This window comes from Coturnix japonica, chromosome 4 (assembly GCF_054131305.1).
Source record: "Coturnix japonica strain WE chromosome 4, WE-NBRP24, whole genome shotgun sequence".
In the NCBI taxonomy this organism is placed as follows: domain Eukaryota; kingdom Metazoa; phylum Chordata; class Aves; order Galliformes; family Phasianidae; genus Coturnix; species Coturnix japonica.
In genome coordinates this window covers 32,841,520-32,855,689 of record NC_140666.1, presented here as the reverse complement: position 1 = coordinate 32,855,689, position 14,170 = coordinate 32,841,520, and positions in this window count along the sequence as shown.

Sequence of the window (14,170 nt, the reverse complement as noted above, 5' to 3'; positions counted from 1 at the left end):
AAACAAACAACAGAAACAGAATACACTCATGCATGCAGACTTTCCCCAGATATTTGGATCTACTCTTCACACTCTACCAAAAGCCACATAAGAAAACATTGATTTGGTAAATTTGTAACCCAAAGGAAAAGTTTGTCTTGTGTTTTTTTGTTTGTTTATTTCCCCCCCTAATTTTCCTTCCTCAGGAGTTCCAGAAATTGCATTGGAAACCACCTTTATTCTTTATGTCTGTGAAAGGACTTAGTTTTTGTGAACTGTTAAGGCTTGGATAGATCCATCAATTCTGGGGTGCTGGAATCCCTCCTATTCAATGCCAGTTAATTCACCAGTTAAAACTGACAGCAACAATTAAGACTCAGAAATCACAGAAATTTAAATCTATCTTACAAGATAGATGTAATAATCTTATGTATATTATAATTGTCCTAGTCCATATTTGAAGTTGAATAATAAAACTGACATATTTCTAGTATCCTCCATGACATTACGCTCTTCAACATCTAATATTACATTATCTTGAGATAGAAATGCCTTGTCTTCACATTGGGAATTTGTTTCAAATGCAATAGTATGCAGTATTTTGAGAAAGGGAACTGCAAGTTGTAGGTTGCCTGTTTGAAATACATTTTTCCTGGGACCACTACTCCCCTCTCCCTCTCACAGAGACAAAAACAAAACGGCACACCATAGGACTTACTAGCCACAGTGCATCTTGAAAGCTGTATTTAGATTGCTATTTATCCTTGTTCTCTGCATGTTGCAAATTTCTTGGCTCAAGTACAATTCTCAAGAGATGCTACAATGTCATTACAAATGTTTGCTTATTAAATGAAAGATAGATTTTAAAAATCGAGAACCTTTTTATTAAAAAATGGATATGTCAAAGCTCCAAATTTCCATTACTAATCAATTTCAACAATATACTTTCAGCTCCACAGGACATATGCTGGAAAATGGAAATGCTTGCAACTTTACTTTCATGGGAGACTCAATAATCCTTTCACAAATTCATAATATTAATGTACTTCTGTTGTGATTACCAAGAAAAGATATGCATCAAAGCCTCACTATCTGTTCCTCTTTCTGCTGCTACTTTAAGTTGCTCAATTCTGTTTAACAGCAATGGTCAGAGCCAGTAAGACTGAGCAAGGCAAGAATAAAGCTTGTCCAGGCACTGCTCAACATGCAGCCAGGCAGCTATCATTTGCATTGGAGGAATCATGCCTCCAGCTCAACACCGATAGTTTACCTCTACTGATAAGATTTAGATTACTATCAGTACCATTTATTTTTTTTTTTCATGTAAACAAAGTAACTACATTAAAAAAAAAAAAAAAAAAAAAAAAAGTAAATCCCATGATTTAACTTTACGCAGCAACTCTGTACTAAGCTATTCTATGTCCCAGAAGATTTTGCCACTAGATCATTATTTACTAATGGGCTGTAGGGTAGTAATAGAAAATAACCTCCAAAGGCACCAGGATGAATATTTAATCCAGAGTTTCTCCCCATTAATATTTTATTAAAGCCAGGATATTTTCCACCATCCTGAAAACACTAAATTTCATTAATGATAATTATGAATCTAAATGGATTCAGATTTTAGCAGTTTCTGAATATTACAATGAAATAACCCCTGTACTGCTCATTAACACCAAATACACTTCTTGTAGTTTCAACTCCTGATATTTATTTGTTAATAACTTTCTTTTAGGCAAACCAGTATAGTATAGCATGTGGCTTCAGAATTCACATTAATAATAATATTGCAAAAACATTTCCTTGTCTCAAATATGAAAAGCTACATTTAAACTCCATTTCCCCTGTTGTGCAGGAAATACAATACAAGGCCTTTCTCTTTTGTACATTAAGCCAATTCTTACAAATTATAGCTCTTCACTCATCCAGGTAACATTAATTTGATATCAGAGCCTGCTTTTTCTGGCTCTGTGCAAAACAATACACACAATGATGGTGCCAGCAACAAAGCAATGGTCACTAAATTAGGTTTCCTAGAACAAGCCCAGTAGAAAAAGCTTTTTCTGTGCTTTTCTATGACTAGAAGACTAATCTCCAATGACTTTATTGAATGTCTTTCACAGATATTTGATTATCTAAAACAATAAAACAAAGGCAGTTTATTGCCTTGAGAACAGCAAATTTCCTTCTCTCTTCATTTACAAAGGTACTAGAAACAGAAACCTGCTTCTTGCAAGTCCTGCAGGACAGGAAAGGAAAGAAAACAAGCAAATGTTCAGGATCACTAGACATCATACAGGAGTTTGGGGCTTGATTCTCAAGTAAATAAAAGCTTCAGCTTTATCAGTTTTCCTAACTGAAGAAAGAACACCCAGCTAGACCATCCTTCCAAGGACAAAATGTCTACCATTTCCACAACTCCAGTTTTTCACTTCATTTCAGCATGTGGTGGCTAGTTGAGAAACTACTAACTTCAGCATTAGTTTTCAAGCAAATCTATTTACCTCATCTTTTAATTTAGAATTTTTTTTTCTTTAGTGCAGCAAAAGCTCACTTTCTCTATACTTGATTCCTCCCAACTTTGCTCAATGACAGTAAAAGGAAGACCTTTGAATGAGTAAATACAAAGCATTCCTTTTCTCTTCCAGGTCCCTAATCACACGCATAAAGATAGAAAAAAATAAACTGACAAAAGTAGTTTTCAGTACCAAGTAATTGAATTATTTACTTTCTTTTCTAGGTACTTCATTGAGAAAATAAAAGGGGATACAGAGGGGAAAAATTGCAAGTATTCTGCATGATTTCAGAATTATGAAATGTTTTCAAAGTAGTGAGTGTTCTAAGAAGAATGTCAGACAGAAAGGGGTCAGAAGGAAGCAAATAACATACAAGAATAAAGCAAATACACAGGGAATTTTATGTACTTTTGTACAGTTATACAACTGTACAGTCAATAGGTAAACAGAGGTTAAACAGATATTCTGTATGAAAGATTATCATGATAGAAAGATAATCTATGATAAATGGAAAATGCTCACCGATGTTGATTGAATGTTCACAGTAAACACCACAAAGGAGTGATCTGCAGGGAAAGAGATCCTGTCTTAGTGGTAGTCAGCCCTTAAAAGAGATCTGGGTGAGGTGGAGCCAAGCTCCAGGCCTTCCAGTAGCACAGCTGAATTACCTTCACCTGTGCTCCTGCAGCTGACTCATTGCTTGCCTCAGGTGGTTAATCCAAGGTTCAGGCTGTGATCAACAGTTTCCCATACAACTCGCATCACAAATCTTGGAATATTCAGCACAAAATAATCTTACAACAGCAGATCTGAAGTAACAGATGATCAGTTTAATAGATGCTAAGCATTTTGCCCTGTTGTGGTATGTGATACACACACAGAGCAGAAGCCTTTCATTCCAGGTGAGAACTATGTTTCAGTCTGTAAAAAGTATATGTGCAAAACCTTTAGAACGACTTTTAAAAATGAGTCTATTACTTATTCAGATGAAGGGGGAAGCTACTGAGGGCTACATTAGGTACTCTAACAGTGTGTGTAAGTGAAAACATACACAGAGCATTTGATGATACACTGTAAAGTTTTCACTTATACTTACAAATAGACAGTTGATAATGGCAAAAATGATCATTAAAACACAGAACTGGAAGATGCTTATCTAGAATGCCATTATCTACAACTAGTGGTGGGGAGGGTGAAGCCAAAAATTACACATACAAGGAACTAATGGCCCACGGCTGGCTTCTGCAGATTCTGTCAGTGATAATGATTTTGCTCCTAAAAGATAAGGAAGTGGCAGAAGAGATAACTCGCTTGATGGGGCACATTTCAATTCTCCTTCTTTCTACGACTACAGCATAATGTTAATATGGGATGGATAACATATAGTATGGATTTGCACATATATGTTTCCATGTAAGAAATTTCTTAAATATTCAGAGTAATAAGTGCCACTATTTCCATACATGAACATGCCTTACACAGAATGCTACATTTAAATATATACATTGCTTTGTATACTCCGAGTTGGAATGTTGTAGCTCTAAGAGGAAAAGCAGTCCTCCATAATACAAAATAAAGGATTGTCATTTATTTTAACAAGATGAAGGGTTTGGCTTCTATATATGCATCAGTCCTTCCATGTCCAATGGGGTGTAGGCATATACCTGTGTATAAATATATATTGCTTAGTTGTACTTTAGTTTAAAAATTGTATTTTTATTTTAGTCTAATTTGAATACATGTGTTATCATACACAAATTTGCTTTATATGCCAAAGGACACCTGAAACATTTTTAAAATATTCATAATAATTTTAATGTATTCCTACTGCCTTCAACTCTTCACGTATTTTTATTTTTTCAGAATTTTAACAGAAAAAGATAAATATTTTTCTAAGGTTTATAACACTGAACAGAGTGCTTCATAATTGAGAATGAAAAATAAAATAAAAACCCACCACACTTATTTAAAGAGACAGTTATTTAAAATAATAATAATAATAATAATAATAATAATAATAGTAATAATAATAATTCTAAGCATAGAACACCTTCCCTATATGCTTGTGTTAATCCAAAGACTCCAAAGAGCTTGTGATAAAACTAAATAATATTACTTTGACTTTTAGGCAGAATGCAAGGTGCTTGATGAACCCAAGTCTGATGTGATTATTCAATTACACAAATATGTCAAAATCTTTTAGGTACCCTAGAGCTATTCAATATCAAATTGGTTTTTTTGCACATTTTTTCATGTATAAATAAAATATTGTGTCATTTCAGAAGATTATGTTTTCCTCAGATACATGTTTCCTTTTTCATAATTAATTTTTTACATGGAAAAGGTGAAAAATAATGAAGACACAAGCATTTTTTTATGATTACTTGTGTAATTCACACATCTCAGTGAAAAAGTTAATTTCTAATTTATTTTGTTACTTATGAAGCTACAAAAGTAAATAAGGAATTTGTTAATATCCTTCTCTGTCTTTTGCACAGTATTAAGAGTCGCTTTAATTAACTCCTCAAGACTATGATGTGTGAGAAGCACAGGCAAGTCCACATACTCCTAATTTCTTGGTGGAAATATCATTATCTAAATGACATGAGTCTTTGAAGGGAGGGAAAAAAAAAAAAAGCCATCTTATTTATAAAATAGTTATCTAAGCTTTAGGGAGTAGGGAGTAATTTAAAAAGCAGAAGCCTAGTTCCACTACAACTTAAGAACTTTTCTTTGTTCAGATATGTTAAGTAATCCTAGAAATTTGTAAAGAAATCTTAAACCACACTTTTGTAGGAGTTGTAAACATACATTTGTCTAAGAGAGATAAAGGAAAGAACAAACATTCAAAATTTAAATGCTAACAAAAGAAATCCCTCCTTCCTAATATTGTATTCACTAATAACAATTCTATTTAAAGCATTTTTAAAGCATATTTAAAGCAAAATTTTATTCACCCAAGCAAAGTGAAACATAAGACTGATGTTGATGTAAATACTCTTATCTACAGTTGGAAAATTTCAAATCCTACCACTACAGCCACTGCTAATGGGTTTCATCATCCATTCAGGTGAAAATACAAAGAATAATTTCCTCCCATAAGTAATTTAGTAAAGAAACACATAACAAAGACGACAATGCACCAAAGGAAAACAAATATAGAAAAAAACAAAAAACAAACAAACAAAAAAAACAACCACAAAGTAGCATTCTGTTAAATTCTCTGAACTGATTTAAAAATTAAAGCACCAACTGAAATTCTCTCTATTAAAATGTTATGCAAAAGCAAAGAGTAAAACTCCCTCTGAAAATAAATGGTTTAATATAACCAATAAGCAGATACAATTTAAAAAGCACTAAACTGAAACTACTTAAAAACAAACAAGCAAACAAAAACAAACAAACAAACAAACAAAAAACACCAACAGATTTTATCCATTCCTCTCCAGAAGACAAATCTCTTTAAACTACAAATAACGATTTTTATCATTTTTCACCCTACAAATATTGAGGCTGTCCATTTGTCTTTCCCCAGCATGGTACCTCATGGTCGTTCCACGAAGTCATCAGTGGTAAGTTGACTTGCAGGGACAGAGCGTTCCTTTTAATCTGTCCCCTGTAATGTTTGCACACATCTGTTGATCTCTGCTGTATGCAGTTATTACACAAATAAGAAATACAGACTTTTATACCATTAATGGCCTTGCAATCAATCAACTTCAGGAAGGTCACAGAACACAGGCTAAGATCTATTTACTTTGAAGGAAATTATCAATAGAAGTGCTATAACTATAGACGGTGTGCCTGGGCAACTCCAGGAAAGACTGCTCAACGTACAGAAAAACAATGACATGTACCTCCCAGTCAGCCACTAAAACACATCAAGACTCTGCTGACAGTGTCTGGAACCATACCAGAAGCTGAAGAGAAAGATACAGAAGCTTCTGCCAGAGAAACACTGTGAAATGATCATCTAGACCAGGTCACAAACAGAAAAGTAGCACCAAAATACCTGAAATAGGAAAAGATTTTGTTCATTTCTTATACTCAGTTCAAACAGCCTCATTCCATTGGTCGGATTACACTGCAAAAAGCAAAATGAAACATTTGGTATTTCTCTCCAGATATACATGTGATGTAGTGCAATTTGATCCACGGCTAGCACAGTGATGCCCTCAGGATTAAGCCCTTCCTGTGTTTACACAGGTCTTAACAGTGCTCAGTCCATGGCTCTGATCTGACCTGCAAGCACAAACTGCGTGACCACACTTGCATTTGTGTTCAGTTGCCTGTGAGAGATGAGGTACCTACCTTAAATTCAAGATGACAGAGAAGGAGCAGGATCCAAGCAGCAAAATATGGCTGGTGATTAGGACAATTTCCTTCTCCTGTCCATTATTCTAGAGTCAAGGGTTCAACCACCTGGCCCAAATGTCCTATTGCTCACAGAGTGAAGCAGCTGCACAGTTGTTGCTTCACACCCCTGAGTACAAATATACAACACAAATCATAGTACAGCTAAAGGGATGCTTAAGAATTTGCCAGTTCTGCTATGCAGTACATTATTTATCTCCCTCTGGTGCTTTTTGAGATCGAAATACATTCTCATTATGTACCCATTGATGTATTCAGGTGCTTCAGCAAACAAACACTGAAGATGTTTGAAGATGTTCTATTCTAAACTAATAGAGAAATAAAAAGTGTGCAATCAATTCCTTTCCTATTTATTCAAGTATTATGGAACTATAATACAGTACTAGGCCATTCTGAGCATAAGAAAACCTCTTGGATTCACGCTGGCAGTAAGTGGCCCTTTGAGAATTCAGGTGTTTTCACCCCCGGCTGCTTTTCTTATTCTTCTGGTTGATCTAAATCTTATCAGTTTCTCCCTCTTGAAGTATAAAGCAGTTCAGCTCTCAGATGGCTTGTGGTTTTTGAGATTGAAGTGGAGGGAGAATGACAGTCTGTCTGTCTTAAAACTTATTTCTGAATTCATTCATGAGCCCTCATTAAAGATGTAAGAGAATTATGAAAGCAGAAAAATAATGGAATTGAAGACTTCTCCAAACCGGTCTCACTATCCGTCCACACTCAGATATCTGATATCCATTGTGACACACTTTCTTCCACATTGATGAATTTTAATTTTTGTTGCTCAAGGGTAACACTTCAGGAACAGCACGACTGGTCATTATATCACATACATATTTGACTTTGCCTCCCATTAAACTGGATGCCTGAATTAATAAGGTCCTTTTCCAGTACTGCACTGCCATACTGGCAAATACTTTCTGACTGAGTAAAACTAAAGTGCAAAAAAGTGCTTTCCCAGCTGTCTTGTGAAGTCAAGATCAGACAACAGCATGAGGGCTTTTGATATATCACATCGGGACACACATTCTCCAGAACTCTCCATTTTACCAGAGACTGTGATGCTTGAAAGTCTTTGACTATGAGAGGAGGGGCAAGAAAACTTCTACAAAACCGCCCAGCACACTCCATTCTTAAACTTCAGTTAACACCTTCAGTCACTCACAACAGAGTATTATGTAGCATGTTAATTTTGCTTAAAAAAAAAGTATAGGTTAAGACTACTTCATCCCAACCGTTCCTTCTTTATATATGTAGACCCTTCTGATGTAAGCACTTGAAATGACACTTCTGAATTCATAACCACAGTTATTAATGGTTTCACCTTATAACTTCATCCACACTCTGTATTGAAAGTAAAATTTACCCAACATTAATGACTGGCAAGACTACACTTTGACAGTGTTTGTTAATGCTGGCTTCAAAAGATGTTAAACTTGTTACAGTGCTTACCCTTTGCTGATGACATTAAAAATAATATCTTCCAAAACAACATGCAGTGCCAACTGACAGAGCAACCTAGGGCTTTTCCTCCTTTATTGCAGAGGAATAACTTTGTTATCCTTTAAAAAAAAAAAAAAAAAAAAAAAAAAAAAAAAAAAAAGAAAAGAAAAAATTCCTAAATTGTAAGTGGTTTAAGAGGGAAAAACACAAAATTTCTTCACAATAAATTAGCTTATGATTATCTTTTCGTGAGTTGTCAAGACCAAAACTTCCAATCCATATCACAGAGTTACTCAATGGACTAATCTGCTTTGTTGCTGTGAAGTTTTCTGAATCACCTGCATATCCCAGTATAGTAACATTGGTCACATAGAAGCACATTAACTATGTATACACTGCCAGTAATTTTGCCTTCTGAGCAGTCAGTCAATACTGACTGATAAGATCACATCAGCAACAAGGGCAGCCTTTCAGTATTAACTGATTTAATATCTCATCTTTTCCCAGGAGACTAGCTGTGATTCCAGGTGAAAGGGTGATGGGGAGTTCAGAAATGCAAGATAAATGATGGCAAGCTACAAATTCAGTTAGGAAAAAAAAATATAAAAGTGCAAAGGTAGCTATTATTTTGTGTATAAAGACAATCCCTGGCAAGATACAGGTGGGTCAAATCATAACATCCGATCTCTCAAAAAGAGATCCACTGGGAAGGGGAGGAGAACTATGTTTTAAGCTTTTTCCAAATACAAACAAAAACTGTCTACCTCCCACCTGGCAACTTTCTAAGACTCATTTATGCTGGACTGATTTCTGGTGTTTGTGCTAAGTAATCACTATGCTACAGCTACCTCAGTCCTATAAATGCAGACTCAAGTCTCATCCTGCAGTAAGCTCAGTATGTTCATTCAGATTCCTTTCTTCAATTAGAAGAGTTCTACTGCCTCTACAGTTGAGCCATGACAGAGTTTTGGAAAATAGAAAGAATGGAAATAAAAAAAAAACAAAACTGAAAGTTTTATAGGGAGGAATGGAGAAAGAAAAACAACAAAAGCAACAACACTAATCTATTTAGAAATTATATCAACACTTTCATACCCATAGTAGAAAATTTACTCAGATATGAAACGAAAGCCCTAGTAGCTGCCCCAACTTGCACTAAAGAAACATCTGCCTAACACATACAAGCAAAAGTTATTGTGGAGCTGCACTGAATAGGGTGTTTCTTCCTATACAGTAACAGATTCCACAGATCCGTTCTCCTGAGAATCATTGCTCTCCTCAAGTCTGTCACCTCAGGAAAATTTAATTCTGCCTCAGATTTCATTCTGGACAACCAAGACAGGTGAGCCTGTGCAGGATTATAAGAGGTAGTTTTGTGGACTACATTAACAATTAAATAATTAGATAGTAGCACTAAATGCCAGTGTTCCACACTGGGCTTTTTACTCCACCATCAAGTTGCTGTGCTCTGTCAAGGTCAAAGAGTCATCAACAGAATCTTGCACAACATATTTCCCAGTAAGGAGCATTCAAATTAAACATGAGCAACAGATACATTGCCCTTGAGTGATAAGAAAGCAATACATATGTGATGATCAGTATGATAGTTACACTGCTAGTTATAACCTCAAAGATCAGTTATGTGATGCTGCACAAGGTTGACTTTCACCACAGAAAACCAAATTCCCTGTTAATTCAGCAACACAACTATTCTCTGGACATCTATTAGGGCATATCTTTTCATATAACTTATTCGCCTGTGGGCCACTTATCAAAGTAGACATCTCTTGAGATGCAGATAATATTATTTTAAGACATCATAACCCAGCTGAAGTTTTCTCAAATGCAGTTAAAAACACAACACTAACATATTCTTGGTAAAATACTCATTCTTATTTTATGATTCCTAGATTGTAAGAAATCTCAATACATTTGAATTACATGCCAAATGTTATAAAAAAACTAATAAATTGTGTACACAACACACATTTAACTACATGTTATGAATATTTGCTTCAATTAAGATATTGTTCAGTGTTATTCTCTGTGTTAAATTTTATTTATTTTCCAGTGACAGCAAGCAGCAGCCTAAATAAAAAAGTGTGTTATGTCTGAATACTACATTTACACTGATATTATTTATTTTTTAATTCAGCACTCACAAAATCCGAACTGTTGGCAGCTTTTTGGAAGGACAGATTTGTAATATGTACCAAAGACTAGAAAGATATATATCTATTAAAATTTAAGACTGACAGACAGCTGGCTGGATTTTAAGGGAAAGTAAGTAGACTGGTGGTAGTAACTATGTGAACTTAATAGCAGAAAAGTGAGAGTCATGGGATATCTGGCTTCAGATCAAGCTCTGTCAACCAGAAGATGATATTGCTCTAAGGCCATTCGGATTCCCAGTCTGCTAAGGAAACAGAAGATTTAAAAACAGCTCTGTCTAGTGTTAAGGGAGCCCAATGTAATTTGAGCTGGCAAAAGGAATTGTAACATTGCATCAGTTTTGCCTGTTTCTTCTGGCTAGTTAAGAAACAGGGCACAGCAATGAGAGCATGCAAATACTTCCTTTTCTTTACCATTAATAGAAGATATTACCATGGAAACAGCCTCCAAACGATCCAGTCACCGCTTAAACGCATATTTAGGTCATTACTGATGACTTTAGATATCACTTTAAAGTTTCCCTTGCATGTAGTTTTCATATATTGACAAGTTATTCTCAGATTTATTACTATCACTTTAATGATTCTTTATTATAAGCAAATTTAGGAACATGCTGTTTTCTTTAAAAACAAGCTGACTAATGAGTAACAACTAGTAAGCATAGCGATGACAGTAGGTCTATTACACACAGTCCCACAGTAGTTTTTCATACCCCCTCTTTCACAAATCATTTTCTCTGCAGATCACAAAATTTGACCAAAGTGAAATAAAAATAATACTGAAAGCGTGCATCTACTACTACACTTTTTGAGTAGCATATGCTGAGAATGGCACAGTTTAAATATAATGTCAAGTATGGCCCCAAAAAATCAAGTAAATACTAGGCTGAAACCAAAACAGAGCAAGATGGCCAGTGGAGTGAACCTGTATCCTAGGATAAGAATAAAATCCTTAAACTAAAAGTGCTCAAAGGAGAGAGAGATATAAAGGAGTGAATCTACTGAAAGATGGCATCAGATATTTGTCCCAAGACTTTTTAAAAAAAGTTAGGAACTTACAGGAATTTATAGTAATACTAGAAGCATAAAAATAACACATAACAACAAGGAAGTTTTATATATTGTACCTCTTTTTAGAGGAGGAGGAGGAGAAAATAACAGTACAGGTGAAAGCAAATGTAAGACAATTAATCTGATCTCAGTCAACCAAAGTTCCACCCCTAAAAACTTATTTACAAGATAATGTATAATGTAAGTACAGTAAACTTGTTTTGAATTTTATTCAAATTGACTAAATTGACAATAAATTCAAATAATTACTAAACATTCAATATAGCACTACCACAAAAATCATGAGTTCAGCCACAAAAGGCAGGCTGCAACAGAAGAACTGTATACTGTAAAAAGAATTAACCAAAGAAAAATAACAGTGATTATCATTTGACTGGATCAATGTTGCTTAAGAATCAGTCTTGGAAATAATATTAATTAGTTAATAACTTCCTGGGAGAAAAATGGAATTGACTTGTGAAAAGTGATGATTAACAGAAATTATCTAGATAAAGTCAGGTATAACTGAGTAAATCATAGAAAAGATGAGAGCAGTGCAACTGCAATAACATTCAAAGTGTGAAATCACTTATTCTACAACATGAAGTATTTCTAGATTAAGATATGCATTGTTTGGAAGTGATGAAGGGAGAGATTTGGATTTCTTTCTCAGACTGGTTGACTGAGTTGTTAACACAGTTTCTGTGGAAGAAAGAAATAGTTTTCTGAGGAGGTAGATTTTGTACTTCCATTTTACAATATATAATGACTCATGAAACACAAAGCTTAAAAGTGACACCTATCCCATTCATAGTGCTGAGATAAAGAAAATATGCTTCTTAGAAAATAGGGAACTTAGGTGACTGCTATGTGTCACTTTTCAAAGAGAAACAAACTCATTAAAACTAAAGATAAGGAAATGTCTCATGTCATCCTGGGAATAAAAATGTTGTCACCATTACAAAACAATATAACATTCAGATGATATATGGCAAACTGAGAAATTTAACCCATGTAATTTGGCTGTTACTGAGTGTCTCTAGACATTTAGATTGTCTAATGAAGAACCTTTATCCGAATTTTGATTCCTCATTAGAAAACACGTGCCTACAACACATTACTGATTCAGCCATTGGCCTTACATAACTCAGACTTCCTTCTCATGTTACTTTTCTATCACTGTTACCATTGTACAAAGCTCACACTGCATTTATGAGGATTGCATAGTGGGCTCAAACTATTAAATAAGTTATCTAATTAGCTTTTTCTTTCTTGTAAACATTATAGATGCCAGCAGACCTTTTACCAAAGCCTGTCAAAACTAATTTCAGTGGAAATGTTTGTACCCTCTTTTGTACAAGAAAGCTGGCATCTCTACATTTTCACTGCATATTCCTTAGTCTGCAGGACTATGAAACTTTTCACCTTAACAGGCTAGAAGATTAAGACCAAAAACCACTTAGAATAGTGCACCATTTCAAATCAAGACATGGTTATAATAACCGTCACATTTAACGTCTGACGTCTAAGGTGCAACTGAATATCTCATATTGTAGTACATGACATTAGAAGAAAAGAAAAAAGAAAAAAAAAAGGACAAAGACTGCTGAAGGAAGATTTCAAAGTATCCGCATTGTAAAGGACACAACTCCAATTGTGTTCTAGATAAAGACATTCATTTTACTTAGGAATTCTGCCCAAATGTTTTGAAGCCTTTCTTTCTGCTATACAATCAAAGCCTCTCATTATTCAATATCTAAGACATCAGTGTGTGGAAAACTAAAACAAAAACCAACCAAGCAACCAAACTACTAAGGCAACTGTATCCAAATATTTGGATTTCTGCCATATTCTATCCTGTCATTTATGCATTTCTTAACAAGTTCACAGCTTTCAGGCATTTTTCAGAAAGGAAACAGGCTGCAGAAAAGTTTTGCCTCAGTCACCATAAAAAAACAGAGGATTCTAAGCAAGAAAACCAGACCAAGTTACAACTGTGACCTTGAGTATTAAAGGCACATCTGACAGGATCTTCTGTCAGAGTTTAGCCAGGAGATACTGGCATGATGACACCTAAGGGTACTGTTTTTTAGAAATCAAACATCTGTAACAAGAGCAAGTAGCACGAACAGCTTGCAGAGTCCTAAAAACAGCCTTGCATGACCCCTGTGTCCATCATAATTACAATCCATTCTTTTCACACCTTTTTCTTACACAACTACAGCATTGAATAGGGATTCTCATGGCAGCCCAGAATTCGACAGGGAAAAGGAACTGAGGGTTTAATCACCAACCTCAAGGCAAATACATTGTGGAATCACCAACCTCAAGGAATACATTGTGCAGTACGGTTTTAGAAGCAGTTCCACTGATTACACATCAGTGGTGAGACACCTCAGGTCATATTTATTTCTAGCATAAATCAATACACTTCAAAGGAGAAACACTTGGGAAGAATTTGACCTGTTTCATACTTCAATTCCAAACTGCAAAATCATCCTGGAGAGAGAATTTCATATCCAGAGAATTTCAATTTCCACATTTATGTTATCTTTTTTTTTAAATGTCTCTTAAACTCTTGGAAAACAGTTGATTTTACACAAGTTAAATCACAATACTGATCATAAAAGTAGTTCTTCT